Here is a 20,329-nt window from a genome sequence, read left to right on the forward strand (position 1 = left end):
AGTATAAGCAAATGCGTGCAATTAAATAGCCACCCTCTCGGAAGTTGATCAATAATGCTTGCCAACTTTATATCAGCCGCTCTTCTTTGTATTCTTAAGAACCAGGTTATTGCACCAGGATGAGGTTCTGGGACCTCTGCTGCTCCCCCCCCCCCCCCAAGCCCGTCCGGGGACCAGGCTTGACTTGTGAGAGCTTGGTCCAACAGGCTGTTGCTTGAAGCGACCCGCAGACCCTCCTGTCAAGAAAATAATAACTGCCTAGACCCGGGAGTGCCCGGGACACAAGGAAGAGAGGGTAGGTGAGTGGTTCTGCTTGTGGTCGACACTTCCGCCTGATCAAAGTGAGTGAGATGGGCAGTTCCGATTGATCCTGGAGTAAGACAGCGGAACCTACCGTCCTCAGAACCGGTTTCCTGGGGCTGGACGGTAGAGCGACGGTATCGCTTCATGCAGGTCGGCGTTCAATTCCCCGACCGTCCAAGTGGTAGGACACCATTCCATCCCTCCCCGTCCCATCCCAAATCCTTATCCTGATCCCTTCCCAGTATATAATCGCCATGGCTTGGCGCTTTCCCGACAATTCCCTTCCCTTCCCCCCCCCCCAGCGTCTCCCAAGACATTCCAGGTTGCTTCAGGAGGCTCTTATCCCTTGCCAAGGATCAACAAAGCAACAAATTATCTGGAGAAAGCGGTATGCCAGTACGAGTATATTGCATTTGGAAGGGATAGGAGCCGTTGCATCAAAGGATTAAATCGCATTCATTCCCGAATTCTGTTGATTAATTAACACAGTTATGGCGCTGATAACTGAGATAAGTGGTTGATAATGAATAGCTTTATATCCAGTTGTTATTTTGGCAAATAAACAAACAAAAAAACTTCAATAAACCTAAAAAACCTTCAATAAAGCCCCCCCAAAAATTCAATAAACTCAAATCGAGGTGCCAGAAGCACAATTAGAGAAGACAGTGTTGAATCTCAAGGGGATTCGACCACCACTCTTCAGTCTCCAGAAAATAAGTACGAGGAACTGTGTGGAAGTTTTCCAGAGGGAACTGGATCAGCCCGGCTATGATGGCTGGCCCCTTGTATGCGTGGTTCCCAGACATGTACAGCCTCACAGACAAGGTCACCACGAGGGAAGGTTGCCCACAGACCAGGCTGTGAGTGAGGGTGAAGGGATTCTAGAACAACTCTCGAAATCAACAACAGGTAAAAAAAAGGTGTAATCAGCAAAAGCTTTTGTAATAACCGAGCTTCAATGAAAAAAGAAAAAAAATAGTAGTTAGTATCAGTTGATTGACAGTTGAGAGGCGGGACCAAAGAGCCAGAGCTCAACCCCCGCAAGCACAAATAGGTGAATACAAATAGTAAAATGCATTTCTCCCGCCAAATGATTCAAAGAAAACGCGATATTTTTCAGGCCAAACTCATACGTCCCGTCAGACACCCTTGGGCCTGGTTGCACATATTCGCGCGCCAAGTTACTAACGTGTAAGACGTTTGAAAGAGGCGGAAGCCTGGCCGTACAAGAGGAGTCTCATCTTGGGATCCGTCTAGTGCCGTGATCTGAGGCGAGACAGACACGTGCAGGGGAAAAATAGGAAAAGTAAAAATTGAGAGGGGGATATTAAGCCCTTGAGGATCAGTGACGTCATCACAAGAGCCGCGTGTTAGCCTTACGCGTGTGTGTGTGTGTGTGTGTGTGTGTGTGTGTGTGTGTGTGTGTGTGTGTGTGTGTGTGTGTGTGTGTGTGTGTGTGTGTGTGTGTGTGTGTGTATGTGTGTGTGTGTGTGTGTGTGTGTGTGTGTGTATGTGTGTGTGTGTGTGTGTGTGTGTGTGTGTGTGTGTGTGTACTCACCTAGTTGTGCTTGCGGGGTTGAGCTCTGGCTCTTTGGTCCCGCCTCTCAACTGTCAATCAACTGGTGTACAGGTTTCTGAGCCTATTGGGCTCTATCATATCTACACTTGAAACTGTGTATGGAGTCAGCCTCCACCACATCACTTCCTAATGCATTCCATTTGTCAACCACTCTGACACTAAAAAAGTTCTTTCTAATATCTCTGTGGCTCATTTGGGCACTCAATTTCCACCTAGTGCGTGTGCCCCTTGTGTTAAATACTTTGTCCTTATCTACTCTATCAATTCCTTTGAGAATCTTGAATGTGGTGATCATGTCCCCCCTAACTCTTCTGTCTTCCAACGACGCGAGGTTTAACTCCCGTAGTCTCTCCTCGTAGCTCATACCTCTCAGCTCGGGTACTAGTCTGGTGGGAAACCTTTGAATCTTTTCCAGTTTAGTTTTATGCTTGACTAGATATGGACTCCATGCTGGTGCCGCATACTCCAGGATTGGTCTGACATAGGTGGTATACAAAGTTCTGAATGATTCCTTACACAAGTTTCTAAAAGCCGTTTTTATGATGGCTAACCTGGCATATACCGCTGATGTTATCCGCTTGATATAGGCTTCTGGGAACAGGTCTGGCGTGATATCAACCCCCAGGTCTTTTTCTCTCTGTTTCTAGAAGAATTTAATCCCCCAAATGATATCTTGTATCTGGTCTCCTGCTCCCTACACCTATATTCATTACATTACATTTGCTGGGGTTAAACTCTAACAACCATTGGACCATTCCTTCAGTTTGTGAGTTTTCTTGAAGCGTGTGTGGAGGGGGGGGGGAGGAGTAGGCAAGCATGTGCATGGGTATCCTAACCTAGCATATTCTAAACTGTGTTTGAAATAACAAAACTCCAGTTCCTTGATGATCAGACCACACACTAGAAGGTGAAGGGACGACGACGTTTCGGTCCGTTCTGGACCATTCTCAAGTCGATTGTGTCCAGTTCCAGTTCCTTAGCCTAGACATTATGTCATTATACTAGCTATCAAACCAGCGATTGGACCCCCACCTCTAATGCCTCCGTTTAACTCATTCCACCGTGGAAGAGAAACAGGAATAAAAGAAAACGGAAGAGACACAAATGAAAGAAAATGGTCATGCGTCTACCTATAACTGAATACTTTCGTGTCAGTGATTGAAAGTCATTAAATTAATGTGACTACGCCAGAGGGAATTGGGTGTTTTGGTCCAATGTTTTCTTCACTGTCCAAATGAACCTCATCAGTCAGCGCCCGCCATGCCATGGACACACACCTGGAGTTTACCTTAAGCGGGTTATGAGAGTTGTTCTAATACTCCACCAGCCCGGCCTGGGTGGGGTATGCTTCGATATAATCCTCATACACAACCAGCAGCCATTTGACAAGCTATCCTATCGTGGACGATCAGTTCCAATCCTCCAGTGGACGGTCAGTTCCAATCCTCTAGTGGATTGGATTCCTATATCCTGGCGAAGCGTGGTGGGGAGTCAGACGGCCATTACAACCCAAGGCGATCAGCCACCACCAGCAGCTGACAAGCTTCTCAAAGCCCCAACAACCTTTATCTGGCAGACGGACGGGTGAAACATAATCTTGTATCTAATATGAATTTCGATTCGGAGAGAGAGAGAGAGAGAGAGAGAGAGAGAGAGAGAGAGAGAGAGAGAGAGAGAGAGAGAGAGAGAGAGAGAGAGAGAGAGAGAGAGAGAGAGAGAGAGAGAGTACAGGAACCTGTACACCAGTTGATTGACGGTCGAGAGGCGGGACCAAAGAGCCAGAGCTCAACCCCCGCAAGCACAACTAGGTGAGAACAACTAGGCGAGTACACACACTTAAGTACACACACACACACACACACACACACACACACACACACACACACACACACACACACACACACACACACACACACACACACAGATAAAGTACGCACGCAAGCACGCACACAAACAACAAAACTGGTTAAATAAACGCAAGGCGGCATTTGATCCTAAGAAAAGCAAGACTGGAAGCATCTGAAGAGGTTCAGAGTAGTCTTGAAGGGGCCAGGCAAGAGTAGTGGAGTCGAGGAAGATGTGGACACCCCACACCCACAGCTCCAAACATCATAAGCACGACCTTACGAACATCTTAAGACAACTTGTGGACACTACTTTAAGCGCGTCGTTACACTTTAGGACACCACTTACAAGCGGCCAGTGCTCTTTATGCCTTGTTAAGCACTTACAAAAGCAGGAACTGCTGAGAGATTCGCTTCAGGATTAGTACCGGAAGAGCCCTGGGATATGAGAACTGGGATATGGGATATGAGAACTGGGATATGGGTTCCCAGTACCATAATACCCGGTTCCCAGTACCACAACACCTCCCCCAGTACCACAATACCTCCCCCAGTACCACAACACCTCCCCCCAGTACCACAACACCTCCCCCAAGTACCACAACACCTCCCCCCAGTACCACATTAAATATTACCAAATATATGTATACAAATACACATAAATGACATACTGTATTATACAACTGTCAATGGATACAATTAGAAAAAAATACAACAATAATAAAATTAATACAAATATAATAATAAAAATAATTATTATCATAATATCTTTATTAATAAAAATCTTACAATTAAATTGTTATAAATTTGTAAGAAGTATTTTATTTAAACACAATATAACTGCAGGATATCTATATATAGATATATAGATAGATAGATATATAGATAGATAGATATATAGATAGATAGATATATATAGATAGATATATAGATAGATAGCCTGCACCCTGCATCCAACTTTGCAGGGTGAATGGTCTGCTGTACGTGGATGACAAGAGTCTGCTCAGGAGTGGGTCCTAATGGTCCCATTAATATGGGGGTCGGACCCAAATGTGACCCACCCACCCCCATATTCCCCCCACCCCCCTCTTCTTATATATAATATATGAACGCTGGCTGACAGAGTCCTTAGATTGCGTTCACCAGATACAATGAATTTGAATTTAAACACCCTGGAACGTTCCAAAATACTCTGGAACGTTCCAATAGTCTCTGGAACGTTCCAAAAGTCTCTGGAACGTTCCAAAAGTCTCTGGAACGTTCCAAAAGACTCTGGAACGTTCCAAAAGACTCTGGAATGTTCCAAAAGACTCTGGAATGTTCCAAAAGACTCTGGAATGTTCCAAAAGACTCTGGAACGTTCCAAAAGACTCTGGAATGTTCCAAAAGACTCTGGAATGTTCCAAAAGACTCTGGAACGTTCCAAAAGACTCTGGAATGTTCCAAAAGACTCTGGAATGTTCCAAAAGACTCTGGAACGTTCCAAAAGACTCTGGAATGTTCCAAAAGACTCTGGAATGTTCCAAAATACTCTGGAACGTTCCAAAAGTCTCTGGAACGTTCCGGAGTTTTACAACCTGCTTGTCTTAAGGCTTGTTCCAATTACGTTTAAGACTTGTTTAAACATCGCGGCTATACGATCCTTCCCTGCCACTATTAAATTTAATTCAAAAGACAGCCACCAGGGGGCTGGACTGCTCACCTACAGTACCAGGATTCACCAGACCTTTGCCGCGTCCACTTACGAAACCCGTACATCTTTTTTTGATCAAGGCAGCTGTGTTTACATTTATTATGCAGTTGACGAGCTTGGGAACTTCACCCCCCCCCCCACACACAGTTTAGCGACTTCCAGCGAATTGAGGTTCAGTTCCCGTAGTCTCTCCTCGTAGCTCATACCCCTCAGATCGGGTATCAAGGGAGCCGGTCGGCCGAGCGGACAGCACACTGGACTTGTGATCCTGTGGTCCTGGGTTCGATCCCAGGCGCCGGCGAGAAACAATGGGCAGAGTTTCTTTCACCCTATGCCCCTGTTACCTAGCAGTAAAATAGGTACCTGGGTGTTAGTCAGCTGTCACGGGCTGCTTCCTGGGGGCGGAGGCCTGGTCGAGGACCGGGCCGCGGGGACACTAAAAAAAGCCCCGAAATCATCTCAAGATAACCTCAAGATAATCTCAAGATAACAATTTAAATTGACTTCAGATTTGCCCAACTGGCACTAGACAATTTTAAAGATAACAAAATACCTTACATCCTGTTGTTTAAGATAAGTAGCACGGGCTATGGCGAGCCCGTAGTGGACTTATACCTGACATCCGAGTGCTTGGAGGCTGGGAGACACATCTGACCCTCACATGTGGCATCAACACTGACTAGCCAAGTCAGCCCCCCTACCCCCCCCCCTCCCTCCCCCCCTCTTAGTGGCCAAGGCCATGATGCCTTAGCATGCACGAGAGCAGGGAGGCTGCACACCTCTGGGGACTAGATGCTCAGGTGAGTCAGTGGTGAGGAGCAGTGGTTCCTCACCACGCCACGAGGGAGAGGGTGGAGTGAGGGGAGTGGAGGAGTGTGGAGTGGGGTAGATAGGGTGGAGTGGGGTGGGGGTGGGGGTGGAGTGTAGAGTGGGGTGGAGGGGGTGGAGTAGGGTGGGGGTGGAGTGGGGTGGGGTGGATGGGGGTGAGGGTGGAGTGGTGTAGTGGGGTTGGGGTCGGAGGTCAACACCATTCACAGCTTCAAGCACATAGAGTACCAATTCTATGTATGTATGTATGTATGTATGTATGTATGTATGTATGTATGTATGTATGTATGTATGTATGTATGTATGTATGTAGACTTCATACACAGGCTTCAAATGTAGATATGCTAGAGCCCAATAGGCTTAGGAAACTGTACACCAGTTGATTGACAGTTGAGAGGCGGGACCAAAGAGCCGAAGCTCAACCCCCGCAAGCACAACTAGGTGAGTAATTTCTTAGCTAAATGAACTGTGGGGTACAGTTTCTGACCCCCATTATGGGGGTAACCCATTCCCACCACCGCCCACGGGATGGGTATGGGCTCCACCACCGCCCACGGGATGGGTATGGGGTCCACCACCACCCACGGGATGGGTATGGGCTCCACCACCGCCCACGGGATGGGTATGGGGTCCACCACCGCCCACGGGATGGGTATGGGCTCCACCACCGCCCACGGGATGGGTATGGGCTCCACCACCGCCCACGGGATGGGTATGGGGTCCACCACCACCCACGGGATGGGTATGGGCTCCACCACCGCCCACGGGATGGGTATGGGCTCCACCACCGCCCACGGGATGGGTATGGGCTCCACCACCACCCACGGGATGGGTATGGGCTCCACCACCGCCCACGGGATGGGTATGGGCTCCACCACCGCCCACGGGATGGGTATGGGCTCCACCACCGCCCACGGGATGGGTATGGGCTCCACCACCACCCACGGGATGGGTATGTGGTCCACCACCGCCCACGGGATGGGTATGGGCTCCACCACCACCCACGGGAGTAGTGGGGTTGGCGGTCCACAGACGAATTTTTGTTTTTGGGGAAATTCGTCTGTGGGCCCCAAGGGTTTCAGGTAAATTTAGAAATTCGTCTGTGGACCGCCAGGGTTTTCAGGCGAATTTGGAGAGTCACAGATTTGGGATTAAGGATTTCTTATGAGGAAAATAATTTCTGAGATTTTAGAGGTTTGTTAAGCGTTCTTATGAGGAAAATAAGTAGGAAAATCTTATAGAAAAGTTTTAGAAAAAATCGTGTTTGTGTCACAGCATTTCCAGGTAAACTCTATGGACAACCTTTGCCCGTTTTCAATCACACATTTGTAAAAAGGACCATTTTCAGAGAATATTGTCTTAGATGTTTTGTTAAGGAAATCAGACAACTTATCCATAACATTTAGTTTTATATCCATTTACGGCTATTTCATCTGTAAAGACCAAAATTGAACAGAGCCCAGTTTTAAGCTCATATTTCATCAGAGTCCAGTTTATACCGAAAATTCGCCAGAGTCTACTTTGAGAGCAAAATTAGTCAGAGACAGTTTTAAGCTCATATTTCATCAGAGTCCAATTATCAACAGAAATTCGCCAGAGTCTACTTTGAGAGCAAATTTCATCAGTGTCCTGTAATCTGTGAAAATTGGACAGAGTCCATTTTATACCCAATTTTCGTCAGAGACCATTTTATACCTAAAAATGAACAGAGTCTATTTTGAGAGCAAAATTAGTCAGAGACAGTTTTAAGCTCATATTTCATCAGAGTCCAATTATCAACAGAAATTCGCCAGAGTCTACTTTGAGAGCAAATTTCATCAGTGTCCTGTAATCTGTGAAAATTGAACAGAGCCCAGTATTTAGTTCTTATTTCATCAGAGTCCAATTATCAACAGAAATTCGCCAGAGTCTACTTTGAGAGCAAATTTCATCAGTGTCCTGTAATCTGTGAAAACTTGACAGAGTCCATTTTATACCCAATTTTCGGCAGAGTCCAGTTTATGCTCAAATTCACCAGAGTCTACTTTAATAGCAAAATTCATCAGAGTCCAGTTCTTGATCGAAATTCATCAGAGCCCAGTTTTAAGCTCTTATTTCATCAGAGTCCAGTTTATACCAAAAATTCGCCAGAGTCTACTTTGTGCCAAAATATTCAGAGTCCAGTTCATGATCGAAATTAATCAGAGTCCAATTAAAGACCCAAATTTGACAGAGACCACATTTTCGCTACTAGCAGTCCAATCCCCCTGAAATTTTAAAGCAGACTTACTTCAAAGTTAGTAAATAAGATCAAGTCAGTTACTGAGCTCCAGCTCTCGTCCCCACCTTAATTCTCTTTCGTATCTTTGTAAATAACCCATCAATTTCCCTGAAATTTTTACCCTCTGTATTTCAGACATAGTAAATATGAAGTAAACAATTATAAAACTCTAGCTCTTGTCCTCTGTCCAAGCTCACTTTTGTAAATTCATTACTCTCAGTCCAAATCACCCAACTACATTTTCAGACATAGTAAATAAAAACCAGTTCAGTTATCAAGTTTCAACTCTTGTGCCCCAGCTTAGTTCATTTGTACAAGTTCTTTATTTTCCAACTAAATCACCTGAGATTTAAGATCACCTTATTTTCTAACGTAGTAAATTTAATCTGGACATTAGCAAAGCTCCATTTCCTCAGCCTTAGATCATCAGACATAAATATATTCGATCAAGTCCCTCTCCAGCCTATCTGTTTTATCAGAGTAATTACTTTACCCTTCTCATCCCCAACGTATCAATCCCCAACGTATCAAAACCTTCAATAATCATACTGTATTTGCATATTTTCTCTATATTCAGCTGTGTTCTTCACATTTTGTCCATGTTTTCTGTGTTCACTCCATGTTCTTCAAATGTTCACAGTCCCATTCAGTTCATATTTTCACAAGTATCTCCATTTTTTCTATAATCTTTCTCTTAGTCTCATTACTTTCTCTACAAATTCTAGTCATATTTTCTATGTTTTCATGTTCATCACATGTTCTCTTTACAACTTTTATACTCAATATTCATGCTAACTTCCATATTTTTGTGTTCTTTGTCAATATTCATGTTCCTCTACAAGTTCATGTTCCTCACAAGATCACTTCGTTTTTCACCTTCACTTACATGTTTTCTACATTCTTTGTCATATTCTCCATGTTCTTCACAAGTCCATTGTTCATTCTTTGTATTCCCTATTCTCCTTATCATGTTTTCATGTTCTCTGTAAGTTCATATTCCCAGCATGTTCACTGTATTCATCAACTTTTCTTACATGTGTTCTTTGCCATGTTCCCCATATGTTCTCTGGGTTTTTCCCCTTTTCATGTTATCTAACGTTCCTTAACTAAAAAAATCTTTCGCCAATCAACTGAAACATAGTCACTTTCCTCATTTCTCAACTAACTTATTATCCAATCAACCAAAAATTGTCAAAGGAAACTTTCATCATTTCATAACTAAACTTATTCCCTAGTCATCAGAAAATAACCGTGTTCTTCATGTTTCATTGTCATTTCATAACTAAAAAAATCTTTCGCCAATCAACTAAAACATAGTCACTTTCCTCATTTCTCAACTAAACTTATTATCCAGTCAACTAAAAATAGTCAGAAATAGCCTCGTTCAACACTGTTCTTAACTAAAACAACCTTTCTCTTAGCTAAAAATTGTCAAAGGAAACTTCTTTCAGCACTTTCTTAACAGCCGCTATGTTTCATCAAGAAAAATTGTCAAAGGAAACTTTCCAAAACTGTTCGTAACTAGCTTTTATCCATCGTCAATCAACTAAAAATAATAACTTTCATCATTTCTTAACTAAACTTATTCCCCAGTCATCAGAAAATAACCATGTTCTTCATGTTTCATTGTCATTTCATAACTAAAATTATCCATCAATCAACAGAAAAAGCCATGTTCATCATGTTTTGTCTTTTTGCTTAACTAAAATTATGTTTTGTCAAATAAGAAAATATAGTCACAGATATCTATCATCGTTGTTCTTAACTTCCATTTTATACTTTGTGGAGCACTAAAAATAGTCAAATGTAACTTTTTCAACACTTTCGTAACTAAAATTATATGTCGCTAAGTAAGAAAAATAGTCAAATGTAACTTTTTCAGCACTTTCGTAAAAATTATATGTCGTCAAGTACGAAAAATAGTCAAAGGTGCTCTCCGTGACACCAAAGTTACTCTTCGAGAAAATCAAAGACACTCTTCAATACATCAAGGACTTACTCAAAGATACCAAAGTTACACTCTAAGACATCCTTCGAGACATCAAAGACATCCTTTAAGACTTCAAGGGCACTCTTCGAGATATCAAAAGACACTCTCAAACACTCAAAATTTACTCGCATCCTCAAAGTTATTCTCAGAGTCATCAAAAAGTTAATCTCAGTCATCAAATGCTATTCTCTAAGTAGCCTTTCGTTCATCAGAGAAACTTTCTAAGACATCTTCGTTCATTAAAGTTAATCTCAGAGGCATAAAAGTTATTCTCGGAGCTATCAAAATTAATCTCTAAAACAACAAAAGTTAATCTCTATCATCAAAGTTGATCTGCAAGATATCTTCGAGACATCAAAGTTACTTTTCATTACATCAAAGACGCATTCAAATACTACCCATGTTCTCAGAAGTCATTCTCTAAGCCATCAATGTTCTTCTCTAAGACCTAAAAGTTATTCTCAGAGTCACCTTCGTTCGTCAGAGAAACTTTCAAAACATCTTTGTTCATCAAACTTGTTTTCAAAGTCATCAAAAGTTAATCTAAGACATCTTCTTTCATCAAAGTTATTTTCAGAGACATCTAAAGTTATTCTCAGAGCTATCAAACTTGTTCTCAGAGTCATCAAATGTTATTCTCGAAGTCATCAAAGTTATTTTCAGAGACATCTAAAGTTAATTTCTATGTTATAAAGTTATTCTCAGAGACATCTAAAGTTAATCTTGGTCATCAAAGTTGTTCTCTAAACATCAATGTTGTTCTCCAAGACATCAAAGATGTTCTCAAAATCATAAAAGTTATTCCCAGAGCTATCAAAGTTAATCTCAGAGTTATCCAAAGATATTCTCATGTCCACAAAAGTTATTCCAAGAGACGTCAAAGTTGTTTCAAAGACATCAAAGTTAATCTCAGAGTTATCCAAAGACATTCTCAGAGACATCTAAAGTTATTCTCTAAGACATCAAAGTTGTTCTAAGAGTTATCAAAAGTTATTCTCAGTCATGATATGTTATTCTCTAACTCACTTCCATTCATCAAAGACATTCTCTAAGTCCTGAAAGTTATTCTCTAAGACAACAAAGTCTTTCTCAGAGCTACCAAAGATGTTCTCTAAATCATAAAAGTTAATCTTAACTCACCTTCGTTCATTAGAGAAACTTTCCAATCCATATTCGTTGACCAGAGTTATTCTCAGAGTCATCAAAGCGATCTCTAATTCATCTTCGTTCTCCAAAGTTGTTCTCTAAGACACCTTCATTCATCAAAGAAACTCTCCTTCTTCCATCATGTTATTCTTTAAGACATCTTCAGTCATAAAATTTTCTCTCCAAAATGTAACTAGTTCAGCTTTTCATACCAAACCTGCATTTCTGTTAAAACATATTTTCTTAGTTGCTTTACCCTAAAACTGTTCTCTGAACTACACTGTTCAAACCTACGTAACCTATCCTCTCCACCCAATGTTACTTAGTTAACGTAACGTTCCTAAACCTAACTTTACCTATCTTACCTAACTTAACCTTCATAACCTAACTTTACCTATGTTACCTTACCTTACCTATCTTACCTAACCTAACCTAACTTTACCTATGTTACCTTACCTTACCTATCTTACCTAACTTAACCTGCTTAACCTATCTTACCTATCGTACCTAACTTTACCTATGTTACCTTACCTTACCTACCTTTCCTAACTTAACCTGCTCAACCTATCTTACCTAACTTTACCTATGTTACCTTACCTTACCTACATTTCCTAACTTAACCTGCTTAACCTATCTTACCTATCTTACCTAACTTTACCTATCTTACCTAACTTAACTTTCATAACCTAACTTTACCTATCCTAACATAACTTACCTTACCTTCCCTATCTTACCTAACTTTACCTATCCTATCCTAACCTAACTTGTCTTACCTAACTTAATCTTACATTCCCAAACTGATGTATCCTAACTTATCTAGTCCAACCAGACATGCTCTAACTTACATAAGTATTCCTTCTTGTCTTTTGTGTTTCGTCAATCATTGTCTCATATTCATTTACTCATTTCATTAGTTAATTTCTCAAATGGTCACTTATGCATTTCAAGTGCTATTTTGTTAGAGATTGGATATTTAAGCATTTCAAAGAATATTTGTTATATATGGGCATTTACTCATTTCAAGGGATAATTTCTCAAATGGACGTTTTTGCATTTCAAGTGTTATTTGTTTAAGATTGGGTATTTAACCATTTCAAAGGATTTTTGTTATATATGGGAACTTACTCGTTTCAAGGACTAATTTCTCAAATGGTCATTTTTGCAGATCAAGGGTTATTTGTTAAAGTTCATCAAGTTGCCCATAAGTTGTATTTATTATGTTTGTTATCATTTATTCTTATTCCCCAACCCCTTAACCTAACCTCTTGTAATCTTAGTGTATTTAGTAGGTTCTATCATATGTTCTTATTCCCCAACCCTTTAACCTAACCTTTCAGATGTAGTTTGTTGAATATATTATCCTTTTCCTAACCTTTCAGATGTAGTTTTGTTTCTCCTTTTTGTATATTTTTACCCAAACCCACCATCCCACTTAACCTTCTTTCCTTCTTTACTTTGTTTTCACATATAAGTTCATTCTTTATCATAGTAATAATAAAAATTACAATAGTAAAGAATCAGATCTACTAAGACTTGAAATTGAGAAACAAGAGCTCAAGGGAGTGAGAGCATGAAAGAAGAGCAAGGAGTAAGAGAGAGGGGGCGGAAGAAAATGGGACCAAAGAAGAGAGAATGAGAGAGAGTGTGGGCATGGGAGCACTAAGACTTGAATTGAGAAAAAGAAAAACTAAGTGAATGAGAATGAGGGTGTGAGAATGGGAGCAATAAGACTTGAATTTGAGAAACAAGAGAGCATTTGAGCAAATGAGGGAGAGAGAGGGGGAGGAAGAGAGAGAATAAGGGAGAGAGATAGAAAAGGAGGGTTAGAAGGAGTAGGAGAATCAAAGTAAAAGAAGGAAAGAAGGTTAAGTGGGATGGTGGGTTTGGGTAAAAATATACAAAAAGGAGAAACAAAACTACATCTGAAAGGTTAGGAAAAGGATAATATATTCAACAAACTACATCTGAAAGGTTAGGTTAAAGGGTTGGGGAATAAGAACATAAGATAAAACCTACTAAATACACTAAGATTACAAGAGGTTAGGTTAAGGGGTTGGGGAATAAGAATAAATGATAACAAACATAATAAATACAACTTATGGGCAACTTGATGAACTTTAACAAATAACCCTTGATCTGCAAAAATGACCATTTGAGAAATTAGTCCTTGAAACGAGTAAGTTCCCATATATAACAAAAATCCTTTGAAATGGTTAAATACCCAATCTTAAACAAATAACACTTGAAATGCAAAAACGTCCATTTGAGAAATTATCCCTTGAAATGAGTAAATGCCCATATATAACAAATATTCTTTGAAATGCTTAAATATCCAATCTCTAACAAAATAGCACTTGAAATGCATAAGTGACCATTTGAGAAATTAACTAATGAAATGAGTAAATGAATATGAGACAATGATTGACGAAACACAAAAGACAAGAAGGAATACTTATGTAAGTTAGAGCATGTCTGGTTGGACTAGATAAGTTAGGATACATCAGTTTGGGAATGTAAGATTAAGTTAGGTAAGACAAGTTAGGTTAGGATAGGATAGGTAAAGTTAGGTAAGATAGGGAAGGTAAGGTAAGTTATGTTAGGATAGGTAAAGTTAGGTTATGAAAGTTAAGTTAGGTAAGATAGGTAAAGTTAGGTAAGATAGGTAAGATAGGTTAAGCAGGTTAAGTTAGGAAATGTAGGTAAGGTAAGGTAACATAGGTAAAGTTAGGTAAGATAGGTTGAGCAGGTTAAGTTAGGAAAGGTAGGTAAGGTAAGGTAACATAGGTAAAGTTAGGTACGATAGGTAAGATAGGTTAAGCAGGTTAAGTTAGGTAAGATAGGTAAGGTAAGGTAACATAGGTAAAGTTAGGTTAGGTTAGGTAAGATAGGTAAGGTAAGGTAACATAGGTAAAGTTAGGTTATGAAGGTTAAGTTAGGTAAGATAGGTAAAGTTAGGTTTAGGAACGTTACGTTAACTAAGTAACATTGGGTGGAGAGGATAGGTTACGTAGGTTTGAACAGTGTAGTTCAGAGAACAGTTTTAGGGTAAAGCAACTAAGAAAATATGTTTTAACAGAAATGCAGGTTTGGTATGAAAAGCTGAACTAGTTACATTTTGGAGAGAAAATTTTATGACTGAAGATGTCTTAAAGAATAACATGATGGAAGAAGGAGAGTTTCTTTGATGAATGAAGGTGTCTTAGAGAACAACTTTGGAGAACGAAGATGAATTAGAGATCGCTTTGATGACTCTGAGAATAACTCTGGTCAACGAATATGGATTGGAAAGTTTCTCTAATGAACGAAGGTGAGTTAAGATTAACTTTTATGATTTAGAGAACATCTTTGGTAGCTCTGAGAAAGACTTTGTTGTCTTAGAGAATAACTTTCAGGACTTAGAGAATGTCTTTGATGAATGGAAGTGAGTTAGAGAATAACATATCATGACTGAGAATAACTTTTGATAACTCTTAGAACAACTTTGATGTCTTAGAGAATAACTTTAGATGTCTCTGAGAATGTCTTTGGATAACTCTGAGATTAACTTTGATGTCTTTGAAACAACTTTGACGTCTCTTGGAATAACTTTTGTGGACATGAGAATATCTTTGGATAACTCTGAGATTAACTTTGATAGCTCTGGGAATAACTTTTATGATTTTGAGAACATCTTTGATGTCTTGGAGAACAACATTGATGTTTAGAGAACAACTTTGATGACCAAGATTAACTTTAGATGTCTCTGAGAATAACTTTATAACATAGAAATTAACTTTAGATGTCTCTGAAAATAACTTTGATGACTTCGAGAATAACATTTGATGACTCTGAGAACAAGTTTGATAGCTCTGAGAATAACTTTAGATGTCTCTGAAAATAACTTTGATGAAAGAAGATGTCTTAGATTAACTTTTGATGACTTTGAAAACAAGTTTGATGAACAAAGATGTTTTGAAAGTTTCTCTGACGAACGAAGGTGACTCTGAGAATAACTTTTAGGTCTTAGAGAAGAACATTGATGGCTTAGAGAATGACTTCTGAGAACATGGGTAGTATTTGAATGCGTCTTTGATGTAATGAAAAGTAACTTTGATGTCTCGAAGATATCTTGCAGATCAACTTTGATGATAGAGATTAACTTTTGTTGTTTTAGAGATTAATTTTGATAGCTCCGAGAATAACTTTTATGCCTCTGAGATTAACTTTAATGAACGAAGATGTCTTAGAAAGTTTCTCTGATGAACGAAAGGCTACTTAGAGAATAGCATTTGATGACTGAGATTAACTTTTTGATGACTCTGAGAATAACTTTGAGGATGCGAGTAAATTTTGAGTGTTTGAGAGTGTCTTTTGATATCTCGAAGAGTGCCCTTGAAGTCTTAAAGGATGTCTTTGATGTCTCGAAGGATGTCTTAGAGTGTAACTTTGGTATCTTTGAGTAAGTCCTTGATGTATTGAAGAGTGTCTTTGATTTTCTCGAAGAGTAACTTTGGTGTCACGGAGAGCACCTTTGACTATTTTTCGTACTTGACGACATATAATTTTTACGAAAGTGCTGAAAAAGTTACATTTGACTATTTTTCTTACTTAGCGACATATAATTTTAGTTACGAAAGTGTTGAAAAAGTTACATTTGACTATTTTTAGTGCTCCACAAAGTATAAAATGGAAGTTAAGAACAACGATGATAGATATCTGTGACTATATTTTCTTATTTGACAAAACATAATTTTAGTTAAGCAAAAAGACAAAACATGATGAACATGGCTTTTTCTGTTGATTGATGGATAATTTTAGTTATGAAATGACAATGAAACATGAAGAACATGGTTATTTTCTGATGACTGGGGAATAAGTTTAGTTAAGAAATGATGAAAGTTATTATTTTTAGTTGATTGACGATGGATAAAAGCTAGTTACGAACAGTTTTGGAAAGTTTCCTTTGACAATTTTTCTTGATGAAACATAGCGGCTGTTAAGAAAGTGCTGAAAGAAGTTTCCTTTGACAATTTTTAGCTAAGAGAAAGGTTGTTTTAGTTAAGAACAGTGTTGAACGAGGCTATTTCTGACTATTTTTAGTTGACTGGATAATAAGTTTAGTTGAGAAATGAGGAAAGTGACTATGTTTTAGTTGATTGGCGAAAGATTTTTTTAGTTATGAAATGACAATGAAACATGAAGAACACGGTTATTTTCTGATGACTAGGGAATAAGTTTAGTTATGAAATGATGAAAGTTTCCTTTGACAATTTTTGGTTGATTGGATAATAAGTTAGTTGAGAAATGAGGAAAGTGACTATGTTTCAGTTGATTGGCGAAAGATTTTTTTAGTTAAGGAACGTTAGATAACATGAAAAGGGGAAAAACCCAGAGAACATATGGGGAACATGGCAAAGAACACATGTAAGAAAAGTTGATGAATACAGTGAACATGCTGGGAATATGAACTTACAGAGAACATGAAAACATGATAAGGAGAATAGGGAATACAAAGAATGAACAATGGACTTGTGAAGAACATGGAGAATATGACAAAGAATGTAGAAAACATGTAAGTGAAGGTGAAAAACGAAGTGATCTTGTGAGGAACATGAACTTGTAGAGGAACATGAATATTGACAAAGAACACAAAAATATGGAAGTTAGCATGAATATTGAGTATAAAAGTTGTAAAGAGAACATGTGATGAACATGAAAACATAGAAAATATGACTAGAATTTGTAGAGAAAGTAATGAGACTAAGAGAAAGATTATAGAAAAAATGGAGATACTTGTGAAAATATGAACTGAATGGGACTGTGAACATTTGAAGAACATGGAGTGAACACAGAAAACATGGACAAAATGTGAAGAACACAGCTGAATATAGAGAAAATATGCAAATACAGTATGATTATTGAAGGTTTTGATACGTTGGGGATTGATACGTTGGGGATGAGAAGGGTAAAGTAATTACTCTGATAAAACAGATAGGCTGGAGAGGGACTTGATCGAATATATTTATGTCTGATGATCTAAGGCTGAGGAAATGGAGCTTTGCTAATGTCCAGATTAAATTTACTACGTTAGAAAATAAGGTGATCTTAAATCTCAGGTGATTTAGTTGGAAAATAAAGAACTTGTACAAATGAACTAAGCTGGGGCACAAGAGTTGAAACTTGATAACTGAACTGGTTTTTATTTACTATGTCTGAAAATGTAGTTGGGTGATTTGGACTGAGAGTAATGAATTTACAAAAGTGAGCTTGGACAGAGGACAAGAGCTAGAGTTTTATAATTGTTTACTTCATATTTACTATGTCTGAAATACAGAGGGTAAAAATTTCAGGGAAATTGATGGGTTATTTACAAAGATACGAAAGAGAATTAAGGTGGGGACGAGAGCTGGAGCTCAGTAACTGACTTGATCTTATTTACTAACTTTGAAGTAAGTCTGCTTTAAAATTTCAGGGGGATTGGACTGCTAGTAGCGAAAATGTGGTCTCTGTCAAATTTGGGTCTTTAATTGGACTCTGATTAATTTCGATCATGAACTGGACTCTGAATATTTTGGCACAAAGTAGACTCTGGCGAATTTTTGGTATAAACTGGACTCTGATGAAATAAGAGCTTAAAACTGGGCTCTGATGAATTTCGATCAAGAACTGGACTCTGATGAATTTTGCTATTAAAGTAGACTCTGGTGAATTTGAGCATAAACTGGACTCTGCCGAAAATTGGGTATAAAATGGACTCTGTCAAGTTTTCACAGATTACAGGACACTGATGAAATTTGCTCTCAAAGTAGACTCTGGCGAATTTCTGTTGATAATTGGACTCTGATGAAATAAGAACTAAATACTGGGCTCTGTTCAATTTTCACAGATTACAGGACACTGATGAAATTTGCTCTCAAAGTAGACTCTGGCGAATTTCTGTTGATAATTGGACTCTGATGAAATATGAGCTTAAAACTGTCTCTGACTAATTTTGCTCTCAAAATAGACTCTGTTCATTTTTAGGTATAAAATGGTCTCTGACGAAAATTGGGTATAAAATGGACTCTGTCCAATTTTCACAGATTACAGGACACTGATGAAATTTGCTCTCAAAGTAGACTCTGGCGAATTTCTGTTGATAATTGGACTCTGATGAAATATGAGCTTAAAACTGTCTCTGACTAATTTTGCTCTCAAAGTAGACTCTGGCGAATTTTCGGTATAAACTGGACTCTGATGAAATATGAGCTTAAAACTGGGCTCTGTTCAATTTTGGTCTTTACAGATGAAATAGCCGTAAATGGATATAAAACTAAATGTTATGGATAAGTTGTCTGTTTTCCTTAACAAAACATCTAAGACAATATTCTCTGAAAATGGTCCTTTTTACAAATGTGTGATTGAAAACGGGCAAAGGTTGTCCATAGAGTTTACCTGGAAATGCTGTGACACAAACACGATTTTTTCTAAAACTTTTCTATAAGATTTTCCTACTTATTTTCCTCATAAGAACGCTTAACAAACCTCTAAAATCTCAGAAATTATTTTCCTCATAAGAAATCCTTAATCCCAAATCTGTGACTCTCCAAATTCGCCTGAAAACCCTGGCGGTCCACAGACGAATTTCTAAATTTACCTGAAACCCTTGGGGCCCACAGACGAATTTCCCCAAAAACAAAAATTCGTCTGTGGACCGCCAACCCCACTACTCACGGGATGGGTATGGGGCCCACCACCACCCACGGGATGGGTATGGGGTCCACCACCACCCACGGGATGGGTATGGGGTCCACCACCGTCCACGGGATGGGTATGGGGTCCACCACCGCCCACGGGATGGGTATGGGGCCCACCACCACCCACGGGATGGGTATGGGGTCCACCACCACCCACGGGATGGGTATGGGGTCCACCACCGTCCACGGGATGGGTATGGGGTCCACCACCGCCCACGGGATGGGTATGGGGCCCACCACCACCCACGGGATGGGTATGGGGTCCACCACCACCCACGGGATGGGTATGGGGCCCACCACCACCCACGGGATGGGTATGGGGTCCACCACCACCCACGGGATGGGTATGGGGCCCACCACCACCCACGGGATGGGTATGGGGTCCACCACCGTCCACGGGATGGGTATGGGGTCCACCACCGCCCACGGGATGGGTATGGGGTCCACCACCGCCCACGGGATGGGTATGGGGCCCACCACCGCCCACGGGATGGGTATGGGCTCCACCACCGCCCACGAGATGGGTATGGGGCCCACCACCGCCCACGGGATGGGTATGGGGCCCACCACCGCCCACGGGATGGGTATACAAAGAAAAAAGCAAGGAAAACTGAGATCACGGAAGGAACAAATGGAGACGAGAGAGAAACAGAAGCCAAAACAAACAAACAAACAAAGAAGGAGAAGACGAAACAGTAGCAATGAAAGATGAAAAAAAAGAGATTAACATGCAGGAAAATCCACTCTTTTTTTAATAAATCTAAAACTCATATTCTAATGATATAGGACGGACGGGGAGGTAGGGGGGGGGGTCTGGGGAGGGAGTGAGATGTCACCATGGTAACCCGAGGACCAATCAGGGCAGTGGTGACTCAGGCGCTCTGTAGAAGGAAAACAATCCTTGGCGCCAGCAGGTGAAGGTTCCCTGCCTCTCTCTCTATATATCACCAGCTGGTGCTCCGCCCTGTTAC

At 40.2% G+C, this 20,329-nt stretch overlaps 1 protein-coding gene across 4 annotated transcripts in view; it reads right to left on the reverse strand.

Annotated features, from left to right (window-relative positions):
- sog (short gastrulation) overlaps positions 1-20,329 on the reverse strand; it is a 277,663-nt gene that overhangs the window by 20,401 nt on the left and 236,933 nt on the right. The window lies entirely within an intron of this gene.

This window comes from Procambarus clarkii, chromosome 35, assembly GCF_040958095.1.
Source record: "Procambarus clarkii isolate CNS0578487 chromosome 35, FALCON_Pclarkii_2.0, whole genome shotgun sequence".
Classification (NCBI taxonomy): domain Eukaryota; kingdom Metazoa; phylum Arthropoda; class Malacostraca; order Decapoda; family Cambaridae; genus Procambarus; species Procambarus clarkii.